Source organism: Fukomys damarensis, unplaced genomic scaffold (assembly GCF_012274545.1).
Source record: "Fukomys damarensis isolate Sample0158 unplaced genomic scaffold, DMR_v1.0_HiC HiC_scaffold_15, whole genome shotgun sequence".
Lineage (NCBI taxonomy): Eukaryota > Metazoa > Chordata > Mammalia > Rodentia > Bathyergidae > Fukomys > Fukomys damarensis.
In genome coordinates, this window is record NW_022900927.1 from 21864972 (window position 1) to 21876803 (window position 11832).

Here is an 11832-nt window from a genome sequence, read left to right on the forward strand (position 1 = left end):
ATTGAACTCAGGTCCTTAGGCTTGCAAGGCAGGCAACTAAACCACTGAGCTAAATCCCTGAAACAATCTTAATTTTTTTTAATCACTTAAAGACGTATAAAGAAAGGGATAGGCATTTAGCTCAGTGGTTCTGCTGCCTGCCTTGCAAGCATAAGGACCTGATTTCGATGCCCAGTACCAAAAAAAAAAAAAAATAGAAGTAGCCATTATAGTTATACTAGTTATACTACAGTTACTACTACAGTTACACTAGGTAGTTACACTGTCTCAAAGTATCTTGCAGAAAAGGAGAGTATTGCAGACAGGAAGGAAAGACATTTAGGGATTCTATTCAGTGGACAGAACTCTGTGTGTGCGTGTGTGTGTCCACATACTGACTGAACTACTGAAGAGCTGAAGTACAGGGCTTGGCAGGAGGCCAGCTGACCTGCAGAGATAAGCCTTCAATATAGCTCCATTTGATCTAATTTCTCCTATAATTACTGAGAACATCATGGCCCCCCCAAAAAAATCACAGAGACTGATATCCTTTATGACAGTAATGTCATACTCAGTGGAGTTTCCTGGAGATAAGACACAGTTGGTAATTGACCCTAATCGCTTCTCAGCCTTTTGGCTAAGATCAAGTGTTGCAACTGACCTTGCCCCCAGTTCTAAAGGAAGGAAAGATTTTAAAGAAACAAAACTACTCACATGCCAGTGTAATGTAGCCTCTGGGGAATAGTCTTTCCATTCATTTATATAAGCAAATCTCAACTCCAGATACACGGATTCTAAATTTAAAGTACTTTAACTGGTGACTGGTGAGGAAAATTACGGAAAAGCTACAGGCACAAACAGAAAACAAATTCCTTAAACATCAATATGTTACTGAAAGACAGAGAAAAACCATAGATGGCAACAAGAGGAAGACAACTTCTCTGCCTAAACAAGAACAAAGGAATCACTACATTTCTTGGTTTGAGTGAGCAAGTGTCAAATACATTTTACAAAAAGATCCATCAGATGTTTTAAAGTAAATAGCATATGACAGATTATACATTTAATTGCAAAACTTCTGCCTATATTATATAAAATCTATCTAAGAATATTTGCTCAAGGAAAGTGCAAAAGTATATATTGCAAAATATCAACTACTCTGCTATGATGTTTTATTTTTTTTTTTATTGAGTTTATTGGTACATTTAGGGATACAGTACAGTTACATTTATTGTTGGGATCATGTACCTTTACATGGCAAGTCTTGATTCTCATTTTTTTCCCCTTACCTCTGATGTTTTAGATTTTTTCCATTTTCACACTAAGTTTTTCAACTTCATTGATTATCTATATGATAAAAATAAATTAAAAAGTAGAATGTTTTATGCTGTTCACTTGCCTTAAAGTGTATAAAAACAAAAATAGACTGTTACTTTAATTTTTTTTAATTCTTAGATTTTTTTAAATTTTTTCAATACACAGTGATCCATTACTAACTTTTGAAACTATGTTATGAAAGAGCTTCTGATTTTTAATTATAGATTACAAATGTCATATTGGTTGTATATTGACTTCTGTCAGTCCAAACACTTTGAAGGAAAAAAATGGAAATAAATCTTTTGTACAACAAGAGCAGAGGAGCTGGAGGGAGGGTAGGGGAATAGGAAAAAATAAGAATCAAGATATATCATGTACAGGTACAAATTCCCTATGATGAATGTGATCATTATGTATACCTAACATATACCAGTAAACTTAATTATGTTTGAAACATGAGATTTTTCCAACCCAAGAGATCAAACCTAATTTTTTTGAAAAGCTTTCTATTTGAATATGAGAAGTAATGAAGAAAACATTGCCTACATGTTTAGTAATGAAAAAATTCCATTGAGGGGACATTTTTCTATATTGCCAGTAGAAAAGTTCATGAGTTCATATGGTTGACTATGAATATGATTACAAATAGTTACCACAAGTTAACACATGGCCTCAACTGCACCTATGTGTTCAATTTTGTATCATTAAATTTTTATGATTGTAACATGAACATAAGCTATGAATAACTTTTAAAAGTGTGAGATCACTACCACTGGATAAATTATAGTCATTAATAGCAGGAATTAAGAGACAATCAAAATGACATAGAGTTTGTCATGCAATAGTAGCATTATGTGCCATGTCTTCAAAATAGAGATCCTGGTGACATCATCTTATTAGAGGACCTGAATACACTGTAAATGCATACATTACAGTGATATATGCACACCCAAGTTTATAGCAGCACAGTTTGCAATAGCTAAAACTTGGAAACAGCCCATTTGCCCATCAGTGGGAGACTGGATAAAGATGTGGTTTTCCTATAAAATGAAGTACTACTCAGCCATAAAGAATGAGAAACTAGAGTCATTCATGGGAAAATGCATGCATATTGAGGCAATGCTCTTAAGTGAAATAAATAAGACACACATGTATAAATACCGAATAGTTTCTCTGGTGTGAAGAGCTGTAATTGTACATAAGAGTCTAATGATATAACTGACAATGAGAAATAGGAAGAAAAGGGCTAAAAGGTGTAGGGAAAGTGGGAAGGGTAGGGGAAAGGTAATAAGGGAAGAGAAAAAAACATGAGAAAATGGAAATAAGGTATTTGTAAATAGGGAAGGGAGGAGAGGGGGAAGGGAGGGCAGGGATAAGGGGAAAAAATGAGAATCAAAATCTGTCATGTAAAGGTATAAGATCCCAATGATGAATGTAACTACTGTATATCTAAAATGCACCAATAAACTCAATGAGAGGGAAAAAAAAGAAAAAAGAAGAAGCCAAATTGAAAGACATCAGTTAGTTATGCAATTATTTTGACAGTTGACTCTGACTATATAGGAATAATGTTACTGTAATTGTTGTACAGGAGTTACATTCCTAGATTTTCTGATGTTTTCTAAGGTGTTCAGGGCTAAATTTAATGTCATAGTGAAACACTTGGTAACTATAGGCTGAAGACAATGAAATTCAAAGGAGGTAGGTGGGTTCCTAAGATGAGTTGTCACCACATCTCAATGTTAACTCTGGAAATTATTCCCTGTGTGATCCAACTATATTTCAGAGTTCTACCTTTCAAAAAAATCAAGATCCTCTTAATGACACTTTGCTGAGGTGGTGACATAAGTGTGAGCATCAGAACATGATTAGGATTGACCCTGTATCACTCTACTAAGAACAGAAATTTTTATCAGTGCATTGAATCCATTCTTGGGACTATCTTATTAGCATATCAAGGAAATCCACATCACTCATTGATGTTGGGAAAAATGGCCAGCCCTAGAGACATAGAATAGAAACATTTTATTAATGACTATTATTAATTTGTTATAACTGATGGTAGAAACTATGAAGAAGCTATCAACCAAAATTTGATATTTCAAAAGTTACTTATTATTTCATTATCTTAATGACAGCTATTTGAAGGAAGCAAAGTGGAGATACAACTATTCATTTCCACCACAAATAAGGTAAGGAAGAGAAGCCAGTTGTCATTGCTGATGATTATTCACAGAGAACTTGACAATTCTGTGGTATTACTTAAAATTTAATAGCAGGCACTCCATTTTAATGCAAAAAGATCACAAAGCAAATTTTTAAATGTAAGAATCATAGTTAAAAAGAATGGTAAATTCATTGATAGAGCAATATCAAGAAGAAATCCAAATAGGAAAGAAGGTAGCTCTGTGTGCATGTGCACACACGTGTGTGTGTGTGTGTGTGTGTAGAAAAAGTATTAGTGTTGCCATTCTACCAATAATCCTTTGTTAGGTGTTGGCTACATAGCTTGGTTGTGTTACTTTTGTTGATTATCCCAATTGAAAAAAAAAAAGCAGAAATTATGCTTGGGAAAATGCCACGGTAGGAATAAGTACTCTTTGGAAGTGGTTAATAAATGGGAGTTCAGGAAACAACCCTTGGGCTGAGAATCAAAGAGAACTTGGTGCATCAGGTTGAATTCAATGTCCCATAAAGAAATATAGCTGGATGCAGTGTCACATGTCTCTAAATATAGCAGGGATGAGGCTGAGGAAGGAAAATTAGAAGTTTGTGAGTTTGAGCCCAGCCTGAGTGACTTAGCAAAGCCCTGCATCAAAAAAATAAAAAAGGCTCTGGTGTGAAAAACTATAATGGTACATAAAATCCTAATGATATAATTGACAATGTGAAATAAGAAGAAAAGGGCTAAAGGTGTAGGGGAAGTGGGGAGGGTAGGGGAAAGGTAATAAGGGAAAAAAAATGGAAATAAAGTACTGGTAAATAGGGAAGGGACGACGGGGTGAAGGGAGGGCAGGGATAAGGCAAAAAAATGAGAATTGAGACCTGTCATGTAAAGGTACAAGATCCCAATGATAAATGTACTGTATACCTAAAATGTACCAATGAACTTAATGAGAAAAAAAGTAAAAATAAAAAAGGGATGGGGATGTAGTTTAGTTTGAAATCACAGGGTTTGTTGCTTATACCTACCCCCAAAGTATATATACACTTTATATACAAAATGACAAAAACATTATTTTGTTATAAAGGACATAAATAAAATTGCAATGGATGGGATTTTGGAGAATCTCTACAGCAAGTCCACATCATTTGTTATGTAACTGTTGCTATCAAGGACCAAGCTACAAACATGATGTGAAGTTGTTAGCGAACTTTAAGATTTCAACTTCTAAATAGAGAATATATGAGTAAAATAAAATCTTAGTATTTAGTGCATTATCAATTTTCAAATTCAGTATATAGAAAAAATAAATGTGGAAAAATGCAATAGAGAGGTAGAATCTGTAAATTATTGGACTATGGTAGAGTTAAATTGATTTATAAGAATTATCTCTTGAAAACTACCCAGAAATTGGAAACTTACATACTAATTCCATGAACATATTGACAATATTATCAAGTTAAAGAACAAATTCCATGTGGACAAGTTATCTGTTTAATTCTCAGTGTTTACCACTATAGAACTTTAGCTTCTCTATATTCCACTAAAATACCTGATTTTTTATGAATGCTGAACAAAAAAATTAGGTTATGAAAAACCATACAATATCAACATTCATTCTCCTGGGACTGACAGACAATCCACAAATTCAGAGTTTGCTTTTAGTGTTTCTGTTTCTCACCTATTTATTAAGTGTAACTGGGAATTTGGCAATCATCTCACTTACATTAGTGGATCCTCATCTTAAAACACCAATGTACTTTTTCCTACAAAACTTTTCCCTCTTAGAAATCTTATTCACATCAGCTTGTATTCCTAGATACTTGTATAACCTATTGACAGGTGACAAGACTATTACCTACTGTGCTTGTGCTACACAAGCATTTTTTACTGATCTTTTTGGAGTAACTGAATTTTTTCTCCTGGCCACCATGTCTTATGACCGTTATGTGGCCATTTGCAAACCCCTGCGTTACACCGCCATCATGAGCAGCAAAATCTGCAGCAGACTCGTTCTATGTTGTTGGATGGCTGGCTTATTAATCATACTTCCACCATTTAGCTTGAGCCAGACTCTGGAATTTTGTGATTCTAATGTCATCGATAGCTTTCTTTGTGATGTGTCTCCCTTCCTGAAGATTTCATGCTCAGACACATGGGTCATTGAGCAGATGGTTATAGGTTGTGCAGTGTTGACCTTCATCACAAGCCTTCTTTGTGTAGTTCTCTCCTACATATATATAATCAAGACTATCATAAGATTCCCCTCTGCCCAGCAAAGGAAAAAAGCCTTTTCCACCTGCTCATCCCACATGATTGTGGTTTCTCTCACCTATGGCAGCTGCATCTTCATCTATGTCAAACCTTCAGCAAAGGACTCAGTAGCCATTAATAAGGGTGTGATAGTGCTGACTACTTCTATTGCACCTATGTTGAATCCCTTCATCTATACCTTGAGAAACAAGCAAGTAAACAAGCCTTTAACTACTCAGTCAAGAGAATTGCCTTATCGTACAAGAAGTAAAAGAATGCCAAAGTTGATGATTCAACTTGGAGACTGGCTTCCCAAAGCATATATCATTAAGTTCCTAAACTAAATTTTTAGTAAAATATAAAGGCCACCCAGATGAAATTTCTCAAAATGACCCTTGCTTCCACAATTGCTCTTAATAAGATCACTTGTTTTCTTTTTTGTAAACACATTTCTTTTCTGATGTTCTATAAGGAACAAAACTATCCCGTTATATCCAGCCTTACAAAAACTGCAAACTGAACAAGATTTTTAAAAACAAAATGTGAATATTAATAAAACATTAGATTTTCAAAGAATGAATAGTCTTCATTTTGTACATTCTCGTCTTGCATATAACTCTTTGATTCATTAAATACACATTTACTGAATAACTCACTCATGTTAATTAAATGTTTCACATAAGACACAAGACAAATCTAACAATAATCCTGCCCTCACGCAGCATATATCACAAAACAAGTGTGTAACTAAAATGTAAAATTGAATCAGCACTTTTGATAAGAGTCTTGAAATGGAGGGACTGCAAGATGGCGGAGAGGTGAGGGCCTGCAATGAGCTTCTCCAAGACAAAGTGCCCACAGCCTGGGAAACATCTACTCAAAGAGGTAAACTGAGTGAGTGAAGGGCACAGGGAAACACGAGGAAATGGACAGGGGAGAGAAGAAAATAAGATCCTTTACTACAGAAGTAATCGCTCACGGATGCAGATGGAGACCACGCTTGGTGGAGTAGCTGCCCTGCGGGCAGGGTAGGGTGACCAATTTTGCGAGACCATACTTGGATTGGAAAATTTTTATGTAATCAGAGACAGCAGCGAGAACATGAAACACAATCACCTGGAGCAGAGTGGGCAAGAATCACCATCTTATTTCAAAAAGCTCAGGGCTTGCACGCTAAATCACCAAGGCCATCTCACTGCCAGCACCGCAGAGTGGAAGAAGGAAGAGCTTCTTCACAGCAAACTACAGGCAGCTGTTGAGCGGATTGAGAGAAATGCTGCTGAGAATGAGCAACTGGTACCACCCAGGTTAACCCTTGCCACCAAAGACTAGAAGTGTCTCTTTGCTCTGTGATCAAAGCACCAGCAGGGCAAGTGCTTTGGTCTGTGATAAGAAGGGGACACTCCTGCCTCGCCAGCCCAGACAAAGGAGTACCTCTTTCCCACAACCAGGGAGTGAAACTAAAGCCAATAGGATTGAGGAAGCCCCAGGGTCTGGAAGGAGCTGTGCACTGACCTGGAAGCAGCCTCAAGGTAATAAGGGAAAAGAAAAAAAATATGAGAAAATGAAAAAATGGAAATAAAATGTTTGTAAATGGGGAGGAGAAGCGGGTGAAGGGAGGACAGGGACAAGGGGAAAAATATGAGAACCAAGACCTGTCATGTAAAGGTGCAAGATCCCAGTGATGAATGTAACTGTACTGTATACCTAAAATGTACCAATAAACTCAATGAGAAAAAAATAAAATAAAATGATAAAGGCAATATATTATAAGCCCAAAGCTAAAATCAATCTCAATAGTGAAAAACTGAAACATATTCTTCTAAGATTAGGAATAGAGATTCTCATTCTCACCACTTTTCTCGACATAGTACTAAAAATCCTAGCCAACACAATTAGACAAGTAAAAGGAACCCAAATTGAAAAGGAATACGCTAAATTTCATCTCTGATGAAGATGATATTATTTTTCACATATAAAAAGTCCTAAACTCTTCACACATAAGAAAAAACTATTAACAATAATACACAAATACAGTAATATTGCAGTATACAAAATCAGCATAGAAATACCAGATACATTTCTAACAACAATCTGAAAAAGAATTCAAAATACCAATCTCCTTTACAATAGAATCAAAATGAACACAATACTTACAAATAAATTCAACCATAGTGAATGATCTGTACACTGAAAACTGTAAGAAAAGGATGAAAAAAATTGAAGACACAAATAAGTGGAAATATATTCCATATTCATGGATCAGAATTGGTTTCAAAATATCCAAGGTAACTGGCAATCAAAAGATTTTGATCATTATCAAAATGCCAATAACATTTTTCACAGAGATAGAAAAAGAAATGTTAAATTTTATGTGGAAACACAAAAGGTCACAATTACCCAGAGTAATCTTGAGAAAGAATAAAGCTGAGGGTATCACACTTCATAACCTCCAACTGCATTCTGAAGCTGTAGTAATCAAAACGTGATAGTACTGGCATCAAAACAGACATATGAGCCAATGAAAAAGAATGACATATCCAGAAATTAAATTATTTGTACATATACAGTCAATCAACATTTAACAGCTCTCTTCAGCTGCCTGCCTGCCTGAGATCACCCGGCGGGTGCGCGACCTCCTGGACTGCGCAACACAGACCCAGCAAGGACCCAAAGACCCCGGAGGGGGTCTCTTCAGCTGCCTGCTTGCCTGAGATCACCCGGCGGGTGTGCGACCTCCCGGACTGTGCAGCAACAGACCCAGTAAGGAAGGTAGCTGCATGGGCACCCTTGAAACACCCCCACGACCTTCCCCCCCAACCCCCGTTCTCAAACCTCCTGATTGGGCCAGTCCTTAGACCAACTCTGCAGAGGCATAGGTTCTCATGAAGGGTAGTTTTCTGATTAGGTTCTGCATATGGCTGTACATGTGGTATAATATGAGAAGAGAAACAGTCTGAAAGAGGCCCTTCAAATTCTTTTTTTTTTCTCTCTCTCTCTCTCTTCTTTTCCTCATTCCACCCTAAAATTTCTTTCTTTTTTCTGTCCTGTCTCTCCAACTCAGTCTCTTGCTCCACCATAGTGTCCCTCATCTCCCTTTTTATTCCAGTTCCTGAAGAACTCAGACTTCTTTTTTTATTTTTTGTTTTTAGGACGGGTTTCTCTTTATGTTCTTTTCTCCAGTCATTTTACCTCACTCATGGCTCTGTACCTTCAAGGGAAGGCAAGCGCCTGTTACTGTTAAGGGGATATATTCCTGTCCTTATTCCTGCACTCTCTCTATCCCCCCTGAACTTAATAGCTTTGTAAAGATAGTAAGGTAATTCTACAACCTCTGGATTCACTTCAAACCTGCTCTAATTCTTTCACTTATCTAATCCTCTTGTTCTAAGTCGAACCCCCCATCCTAAATGGTAAAGATGCCATATTGAAAAGAATATTCACTGCAAACATACTATGAGCTGCTTCTTGAAATTAATCTAATTCACATGAGTTAAAGGTGATACATTAATGACTACCATAAGTGGTCAGTTGGCAAGCTGTGCCTGATCCTATTGGGCTGCTGAATGTATCAATTGGGACAAAGAGTGGTGATTGATTTAAAGAGTTGTTTTCTCTGATATTATGAAAACGAGAATGTCTATGAGTCATAAGATACTCAAAAGCTAAAACGCAACTATATTAGGAAGATTTAAGTAATACCCAGAAATTAAAGAAGGACAACCCAACAATAAAAATAAAAATGAGAAAACACTTAAGCAAGACACAAAAACAAATATCCAGTTCACCAATAGCAAATAGTAGGACAAATGAGGATGAAAAGTCTGATAGTGAACCAACAGGACTCCCTGGACCCATAGCACAGGAGGTAACAAAATTGATCAATCAGGCTCTAGAAAAATTCAAATCAGAAATAATTTCCCAGTTAACCAGAGAGATGATGAGCAAAATAGAAGTCATGATTCGAGACTCTAGAGCAGAAACTGACAAAAAAATAGATGAGCTCAAGACTATTATAGAAGCCATGAAGACTCAGCATAAGAAAGAAATGGAAACAATGAATGCCCAACAGAGGAAAGAAATGGAATCCATAAAACAGATTCAAACAGATATCCAGGAGATTAAAAACTCTATTGAAAGTGTATGCAACAGAATAAAAGATTGAGAAGATAGAATTTCAGATATAGAAGATAGGATCGCAGTGAGTGACCGTGAAAAAAGAGGTCTCTTAAAAACACTAAAGGATCATGAGAAATCAATCCAACAACTCCTAGACGATACATAGAAAAATAACATAAGACTGATAGGAATTCATGAAAAAGCAGGAGAAAACGCAAATGACATAAAAAAGCTATTCACAGAATTAATGACAGAAAACTTCCCAAACAGAAAGGAAGAATTAGATATACAGATAAGTGAGGCATATAGAACTCCAACTAGCCATGATCAAAATATCTACACCTAGACATATAATAATCAAGATTCCAGAAATCCAACAGAAAAACAAAATACTACAAGCAGTAAGAGAAAAAAAACAAATCACATGCAAAGGAAAGCCCATCAGAATCACAGCAGACTTTTCAACACAAACCCTTGGGGCAAGGAGAGCCTGGAATGAGATATTTCAAGTTCTAAAAGAGAACAACCTCCAACCTAGACTGATGTATCCAGCAAAACTCTCTTTCAACATGGATGGGGAAATAAGATACTTCCATAACAAAGAACACCTGAGAAACTACATGAACACCAAACCAGCACTACAAGCAATTCTAAACAAGATCCTAGAAAAAGACAATGAAGGCAACAACACCATGAGGCCCAACAGAGCAAATCAAATAGGCAAGGGAGAAATTAAAAGGAAAAGGAGAAAAACTAAAAAGAGTCAACAAAAGGCCAATAACATGTCAATAATAAGTCAGTACATATCAGTTATAGCCAGCAATGTCAATGACCTCAACTCACCAATCAAGAGAAATAGACTGGCAAAATGGAATCAGAAGCAAAATCCAACAATATGTTGTATACAAGAAACACACCTACTGCAAAAAGAAGCCCATAAACTGAAAGTGAAAAGATAGAAAACAATTCTCCATCTGACTGGAGCTCAGAAAAACACAGGGGTAGCAATCTTATTTGCAGACAAAGTAAATTTCAAACCAAAACTGATTGTAGTATTATTAATGTAGGACAGTACTGTATCATACCTCTATGAATGTAAAATATCTTGTACCTGCTTTATGATACATAGTAGGGACCATGCTTTATCAGAGCTACATTTAATGATATTACTCTAGAATGTTCTCTTTCCAGATGATGATTAAGATGCTAATTTAAAAGAAAAAATGGTGCCAGGTACCACAACAGCAACAGAACTTTGCTGTTTTCTGGATATTATTCTTTTCTTTGTTTTTTGTTTTGTTTTTAATGGAATGTGCTGAATGTCTATAATTTTGTTCAGATGACTGCGGAACCTAGAAAAGCTGTTGCTGCTATCGATGCTTAACACACTATTATTAGTCTTTTTATATAAATATAAATATATATATAAATTGAATTTTGGGAAACTTTAACGCTGCTGCCAACTTTGGAAAAAGTCATCCCAACTTACTGTGTTGAGTAGGCATTGTACAGAAATGAACAGCCATATTGGTCTAGAAATGTTAATTTATTTTTATTTTTATTCTTTTTGCTATGTGTACAGGGTTAACACACTGTATTGAATATGTGAGGTCATATCTACATGGGTTTGATTACAGAAACTAATAAAGTATTCTCTAAATAATGAAAAAAAGAATAAGATAAGACTATAAGAGCAAGAACCAATTTAAATATGTCTGGGGACAATTTTCATCCCCAGAATTAAAGATTATTTTAATGTTACATCATTGCCTTTATTCTTTTACTTTCCCTTTTAGTTTTATTTTGGGATTCCCTATTTTTAATGTTCATACAGAGATTTCTTTAACTGAAATACCAAATAGTTTCTTTGGTGTGAAAAACTATAATAGTACACAGGATCCAAATGAGATAATTAATAATGTGAAGTAGGAAGTAAAGGGCTAAAGGTGTAGGGAAAGTGAGAAGGGTGGGGCAAAGGTAATAAGGGAGAGGAAAAAAAA

The 11832-nt window shown here is 35.8% G+C and overlaps 1 pseudogene; it reads left to right on the forward strand.

The window, feature by feature from the left end:
- The first annotated feature begins 5022 nt into the window (after window positions 1-5022).
- On the forward strand, window positions 5023-5984 carry LOC104876674 (annotated as a pseudogene).
- Window positions 5985-11832: the final 5848 nt, after the last annotated feature.